Raw genomic sequence first — 7,651 nt, 5'->3', positions numbered from 1 at the left:
TGTGTGTGTGTGTGTGTGTGTGTGTGTGTGTGTGTGTGTGTGTGTGTGTGTGTGTGTGTGTGTGTGTGTGTGTGTGTGTGTGTGTGTGTGTGTGTGTGTGTGTGTGCGCGTGCGCGGCAGGTGGGTGCTGCAGCATGGCAGGTGGGTGGTCTTGGCTAATGAAAGACGCTGAGATGGAGCCATGGGGAAGTGAATCTCTGCTTCTAAGTCATGTCCTTTTATTTATCTCGACTGTGCTCTCTATCTCGCTCTCTCCCCTTGCAATTATCACAAAGCCACTCCCAATCACACTAAGGCAATTTCTCTCATGTGCACCTGCAGGCACAAACATGGCATACATCTGCCCTCCAAACATCCTATTTAACCCAAATCTGTCACATTCCACATTAAACAAAGATGCAACCACGTGGATTTTTTTTTTTTTTTTAGATCAGACACCCTTGCACTTCAAAGTCAAAAACAAAAGGCAGAACCGCCCTTTCAGACAGCCGATGCTCTGCTGTGAGGAACACATCCTTGACTGCTGCTTCCTTCAGTGCCACCATTTTGCATTCTTCATAATAACAGTTTAGTTGAACTCAGCACATGCCATACTTTGCTTATGTATCTTCTGATGCCAGATTCGATGTCTGCCTAGATATGACACATTAGCGACCACCTGCTTCCTGGCTTAATTGTCCACAATCTGTGCAGTGACGGATTCCAATTCTGTGAAATAAAAGGGTATTTTTAGAATGACAAAGTAATCCTGGCCTTTAGCCTGCTGCTCTGAACAGTTTGTTTTTATGTTGTTCTTTTCCTCTTATAAGAGGAACATGAGAACACACCAGTACAGTGCAGTCCAGATACTGTAAGTGCTGATTGGTAGTCAAATGAAGTGCAGCACAGTTCCACTTTAGTTTTATCCATCCATCCATCCATTTTCCTCCGCTTATCCGGGGTCGGGTCGCGGTGGCAGCAGGCCAAGTAGGCTGACCCAGACCTCCCTCTCACCGGCAACATGTTCCAGCTCATTCTGGGGGATCCCGAGGCGTTCCCAGGCCAGCTGGGAGATGTAATCTCTCCAGCGTGTTCTGGGTCTTCCCCGGGGTCTCTTCCCAGTTGGACGTGCCTGGAAAACCTCCAGTGGGAGGCGTCCAGGAGGCATCCTAATTAGATGCCCGAACCACCTCAGCTGACTCCTTTCGACGCAAAGGAGTAGCGGCTCGACTCCAACTTTAGTTTTAGAGCACCGAAAACAGATTATTAAGTTTAAAAACTGTGGACGGGCATAAACTCATACATTTTAAAACGATGATGTAGACACCCACGTTCGCTACTTGATTGGGTCTTCGCAGTCACGACGTGTCCTTCCCTGACGCGTAACGCCCCTATCACATGACCCTTTTTCAGAAGAAAACAAACAACGACCTTGATTATCGATCAACTACCAGTGATTATTTCAACATGGATAACGGATTACAGGCATTACTGGCCTTGTTGTCTATACTAGCAGCTGTTGTGCAGTTAAATTCTGCATTTTATAATTCTACTACTGCAGAAATGTGAAGGAAGTAGCTGTTATTGGAGCCATTAGCGAGCAGCGTGTCCAGCGGGATTCTTGAAAAATACAACTTTTAAAACTTTCCACGAAATGTGTCTGTTTGAGTTTATAGAGGAAGATTTTAGATGAAGATCTTAAGTATCAAGCACGACCTTTTATTATTAAAGAGTACTATAATGCAACCAATCTACTTCCTATTTAAACCGGCACCCGCATACCCATTGTACGTGAATAGTCAAGTGATATTCGTTTTCAGGCTTGCTGGTATGGACAGAAATCCTTTTGCAAGCGATGCTGAAACCCTCGTGTGGACGGAAATCGTTTTTGTTTCAAAAATTTGGTTAAATGAAAATGTATTCGTGTGGATGCAGCATACTTGCTGCAGATATTAAACTTGGCAGAATGTTGTGTATTTGTGCACATAGGCGGGCGCATTTAAGTGTGGCATGTCCACAGTACCCTCACAGATTTAAAAAACAGCAGTTAAAATTTCTCAGTGACAGACGAGAAAATACTTGCCTTTTCAGCGGCAGGCAGTGAAAAAAGCTAATTTCAGACCCTGCCTCCGCCTGGTAACACTCCAGTCCAGCACAACTGGACAGCAGCCATTATAGGCTAAACATACGGCCTACATTCCAAGTCTCGCATCCAACTTGCGTGACTCATTTGATCATCATCTGTGACGTGAAAACATCAGATTTGCTCTCGGTAAAAGACATGAAAAGTCTGTGATCATAGTTCAGTAGCCTAACAAAACCCTAAAGCACTGCAGGGCTGCTCTCAGCCAAAACGTTATTCAGTTAGGTCATTGTGAGACTCAGTTTGTAAAAGTTAATAGCTCGCCATGCGGTTTGCCTGTGTTCCTCTGTGTACAGTTTTATTTGAATGACAACAAATCGCTTGCTCCTCAATTGATGATTTGAATCATTGATGCTTAAGAAGCAGACCTAGTAATTATGTTTGGGTTGCAATTGTTTCTCTCAGTTACAGTCGCGTCTCATCTGTGAGTCCGATGGAGACACAAAAACATACTGACGACCCCTGTCTTTGTCACTGCCATGATGTAATCTCTTTACCGTAACTATACTTGTGTCATACAGCGTCAGATAAGGTGTGAAACACTTGGAACACACAGGCACGACCACACACGCTAATTACCCAGCAGCAATGATCGGAGCCTTCATCTGATTTTAAGATGCAGAAGTGATGGGCTCTCTGTCATATTTTCAAGCTTGAGAGCGTCGTATGAAGCTATTGCTTGCCGGTATCTGTCATTACAGCAGACGTATGACATCAAGTGCAGGCGTTGGCATTGTGACAAAGTGGTTGGAGGAGAAAGAGCTCAAGGACAGAACCTGTCATATCTCTCCGTAATGAGTAAAACAGAGCTGCAGTAATTTACCTCCGGTTCTACATCAATGCCTGCATGCTCCTTTTTATTCTCCTCTACTCCGACCCAGCCCACATAAATCCAAATCCTTCAAGTGGCAATCTTTAATCTTGCATTTGAATGAATAGCTTATATTTATTTAGGGCAGAGCACAACTGCTTTAAATTTACATCCAATTCTTATTCCTCTATGATATATGGGAGGGTTAGATTATACACACACACACACACTGCAGTACACACACACCCATTCCCTGGTTGTGTGTCTGACCTCTGAGGTCTGGCTGAACAGTAGACCATGGTGGGGCTCTAAGTGGGTGCAGGCAGACCAGATGTGGCTGTCTAACCCCACAGACCTAACAAGTGGCTGCTTGGCCAGTAGCCTCACCGCCGCTCGGCTGCTTAGCGTGATGCCTAGAAAGCCCGTGGACACGGTAGTGAGCCACCAGTATAGGGTGCTGACTCTGAACAGAGGCTGACTGAGGTTTGCTCTGAGGTTTAGACGAGGGCTGGGCGAGCCATCTTTAAGCTTCATGTTAACTATAGGTCTATTAAAACCATGTCCTTGTGTCTTTCTTGGTTTGTGTAAAGCTCATTAGGATTTTATGTGGCTTTGGGTCAGTGGTAGACCCTAGCAGTCTTCATAAATTCTCACTGTTTTTGCTCATTATTAACAGTATACTCAGAAATGTTTTGCAAGGAAATTATAACTTTTTTTTCCAGCAGAGATGGGTACAGTAATACATTACTGATGCAGTTTTAGTCTATTGCTGAATTCTCAGATTGACATCTCATCTCATTGTTTCTCTTCCTTTTGTCTATCATGGATGAAAAATAACTGCAATCTTTTATTGGAAGCATTCCCAGTACTTAGTATTTATTCACCAAGAATAACTGAACATTATATGTGTATGGTCTCTGTGATTAGTTATCCTAAGATTTAAATGTAAGAAGGGATACGATCTCCAATTGTGATGGTTAAATGGAAAGGTAGAATTACTGTAGTGTTTTAGAATAAATAAAGGAACGCCATTATTTGAATACGTTATGAATAATGTGCAGTATAGATTATCGAGCTTACAAAGTAGTTCGAGATTTTCAGCAATGCGCTTATTCGTTTTCTTTTCGAGAATTAGGTGAGACTCTTTCATGTCTGTGCGTTAAATGTGAGACTAGAGCCGGGAGTTGGTTACTTTAAACTGGGGGGAACAGCAAGCCCGACTCTGTCAAGGAAATGGTACGGCAGGTAACGCGTCAGTTTATGTACAGATTAAAAAAACAGGATACAACATGCTAATTAGTTAGCTTTTTTTTTTAGCCTTTGGACAAAGAAACATCTAGCTTCCTTTCTTCATTTGGACTAAGCTAAGCGTCTCCTAGTGGTACCTTCATATTTACCATACAAACATTATCTAACTCTAAAGTAGCCCAAAACTAGTCATTAACCATCTTTCAGCATCCTCCTCCAGTTGAAGGTCAGTAGGATAACAAGGTAGCCAGGACTCCTCAAGGTGATTATCAGAGTTTGCAGGCTGACACAGGATCTTAAAAGTTTACCCAGCCTGCCGATCATGAGGGTGACGAATTTCACCCCTCTGCTCTAAAAGAGTCATTTGCAGCTGAGGATTCTGGGAGTGTGAAGAGTCTGGTAGTGGAGGAGCTGCTTTGGATTGTTTGTTTTTTTTTGCCTATTAGTTTTGTAGTCTTTCAACTCTTAACATTTTTATCTGACGTTCTCTTCTCCTAAACCTCTGTTTTTTTTTATCCAGCTTATCTGCCCCCCCTCGCCCCCCTCTTCACCCCTAATTCATTCAGTGTCAGCTACTTTCAGAAAAACTTTGCTTACCATGGTGCGGTCACAACAGACGAAACCATGAACAACGGGAATAAACTCCCATCATCAACAGATTACAGACTTGAGCGTGGCTCCTTTTCCAGAAATATGTAATACATTGCACATGGGTACTAAATGTGTCCCAGATGCGAGGGGTTCATGTGTTGTTCAGGCTGTGCTTTTTGCACCCCGAGATCTGTGCTATGTCATCATAAATGATGCTCTCATATCTGCTTCCCAACACGTGAGAGATTTTTAGAACCTATTGTTTAAGTCGACACAACGATCTATTCATTTTCCAGTTAAGATGGGGTGAAGCTTGTGATTATTTTTGGCTTAAACCTGCTGACTCACCCCGAGCATTGATCAGATATTGTTTGAGAAAATGAAAGTCTGTTCCAAAAGGATCTGTTGAAGTACTCGGTTGATTTGTATGTGTAATCAATAGAGTTCACGATGCATGGTAAGATCTGTGGCCTTTGGAGGATCAGATGGACGTGCAGCGTCAGCCACAGCAGTTAAATGCAAAATAGTTCATGATCAATAGATCAGAGCCAGGTTGTCTCTAGCTCTCTGTGTTAAGGGGTGTGCTTTGAGGCTAGAAGCCGCTATTGGCCGTATATTAACTGAGGGCTCAGGGGGATTGAGGGCTGCCGACACCAGAGAATGGCAGAGTGAAGTTCTGCAAGACTAGTATGTGAAGTACTGTGGCTGACGAGCTATCCGCTAACATGCTAGCCAGCCAGGAAGATGGCCAGCCTGTGTCCAAAACCATCCCTCTATTTACTATATAATGTACTATATTTGCCGCCATTTTATTTGAGTGATCGAATTTTGGGCGCGCAAATGTATGACAAAAACAGTTTATTCAAGAGGTGTGTTGTACCATCATCAACTGTAAATAAATGTCGAATTGTTTATTTTGTGTATTAGGTCATACTCTGGCATAGGATGTTAAATACAAGGGGGTGGCGCAACACAGCTAGTGAGCTATAGTGGCTTATTCTGTGTTGGACTCTCCGTCTCACCTCAAAGACGAGCGCTGCATCTCCACTGATTGCAGCAATTCCATTGAAATTACTAGATTTTTCCACCACATTTAGTTTTAATTTCTGGTGTGACTGGGCCTGAACTGATGGCCGCAGGCAACCAATGGGACTACTGTGAGTGTCTTGAAATTCTGCCCATTTATTGACTGATGCTATCACAGCGGCCTTGTGTCAGATTCCCTACTGGTCTGATCCATCATGCAATGTAAACAGTATCCTCTAAATATGCCACTGGGCGGTTTACATACAATGGGAGGTGAATCAGCAATTAGACAAATCCATAGGTCAAATCTAGAGAGTGCATGAATGTATTGGCATGTAGCTTGGCTGTAGATGGATGGGCTTGGTGATACCGCATACTCTATCTCCCCGTCGTGTTTTTCCCTCTCAAGCTTTGTATCACAAGCTCTCCTGCTTTTCACACTACCTTTTATGCTTCCCTCTCTCGCTCGGCCTATCACCCATTGATGTTGCTTTTATGATCTGTTTTTATGATCTACCTCTCCTCTGTCTTCCTCTCTCAGCTAACCTCTTGGTGTGCTGCAGGGTAGGAATAGCAGACTGAGTGTGATTCATTCTGACGCCAGCATCAGTCTTGTGGCTGGCACAGTCTTGGCATGCAGATGCACACAAGCTGACACACACACACACACACAGAGCAGCCTTTCCCGTCCAGAGTTTCCTCTAATGACTGGTACTCTGCAACAGATACCAGAGAGGAGCCAGAGCAGGCACCAAGCGTACTTGAGCTACAGTGCTGTGCTGTGATTAGAAATGGAGGATATCGACATCGCCTTTTTGCAGAGTAGTATGTCACACTCTGTTGTGCTACCCATAGCTGATGGGTTTGCATGAATTCTGGAAAAAAAACAGTAGCTTGAAAAAGACTCTCATATAATTGTTTGCATGTTTTTTTGTGTCACACATGTGCTTTTTGGCACACACATGCCCAGTGCGTGACTTTGCAGCATCATGTGTTTGCACTATCTCTTTCTGTCAGGCCAAAGTGTGTGTTAATGTGGTAACATGTGGAGCCCAGCAACAGAGGCGAGAAGAATGATACACAGTGATTAGCTGTTCCACACTTCAGCAGCTGGCCACAAGTTTGTTTTTTTTCTTTCTTTTTGTCCATGAAATAGCTTCAAGTCAGTGAGCATGTGTGAATATTCTTAAGGGAACTGATGCTGATGATCACTTATTTGCCTTTTAACTCAAACCAGGCTTTGGCCACTACTTCTCCTGTGGTCTTCTACATGTCCATGCCTCACTTACGTTGGAATCTGATGATGAGTTTGCGAGATGGATCATGAGAATGAATGCTGTGTTTATCGCCAGCGACGCCTGTGCCGCTAATTCAGAGCCACTCGCACATAAATGGAGCTGAAAAAGCAACAGCTCGTCCTTCTTTGTGCACACATGTTGATATGTTTTGTGCATGCTATGTGTTCTTATTTCATGTGTATATGTATCCTCAGTGTGTGTCCTCGTTCTCATGTCTGAATCCTTGCCAGCCTTTCATTTTCCTCGTGGCTCCTCCAGTCAGTCTGCTCCTTTTGAACAGTGGCTTCATTGATGCTCGGGTCTTCTTATCCTTCGCTCTTGCCTTGGACAGTTTTAACTGATCCCACACTAACCTTACTGTTCCCCAGTTCGTGTGTGTGTGTGTGTGTGTGTGTGTGTGTGTGTGTGTGTGTGTGTGTGTGTGTGTGTGTGTGTGTGTGTGTGTGTGTGTGTGTGTGTGTGTGTGTGTGTGTGTGTGTGTGTGTGTGTGTGTGTGTGTGTGTGTGTGTGTGTGTGTGTGTGTGTGTGTGTGTGTGTGTGTGTGTGTGTGTGTGT

General features: G+C 43.8%; 1 protein-coding gene across 4 annotated transcripts in view; it reads left to right on the top strand.

The window, feature by feature from the left end:
• prickle2b (prickle homolog 2b) overlaps nucleotides 1–7,651 on the top strand; it is an 81,338-nt gene that overhangs the window by 46,815 nt on the left and 26,872 nt on the right. The gene's annotated exons all lie outside the window — the stretch shown is intronic.

Source organism: Anarrhichthys ocellatus, unplaced genomic scaffold (assembly GCF_004355925.1).
Source record: "Anarrhichthys ocellatus isolate YVR2014 unplaced genomic scaffold, GSC_Weel_1.0 scaffold1, whole genome shotgun sequence".
Classification (NCBI taxonomy): domain Eukaryota; kingdom Metazoa; phylum Chordata; class Actinopteri; order Perciformes; family Anarhichadidae; genus Anarrhichthys; species Anarrhichthys ocellatus.
Note: the sequence above shows the minus strand (reverse complement) of the source record. Positions and strands in the feature narration are given on the sequence as shown.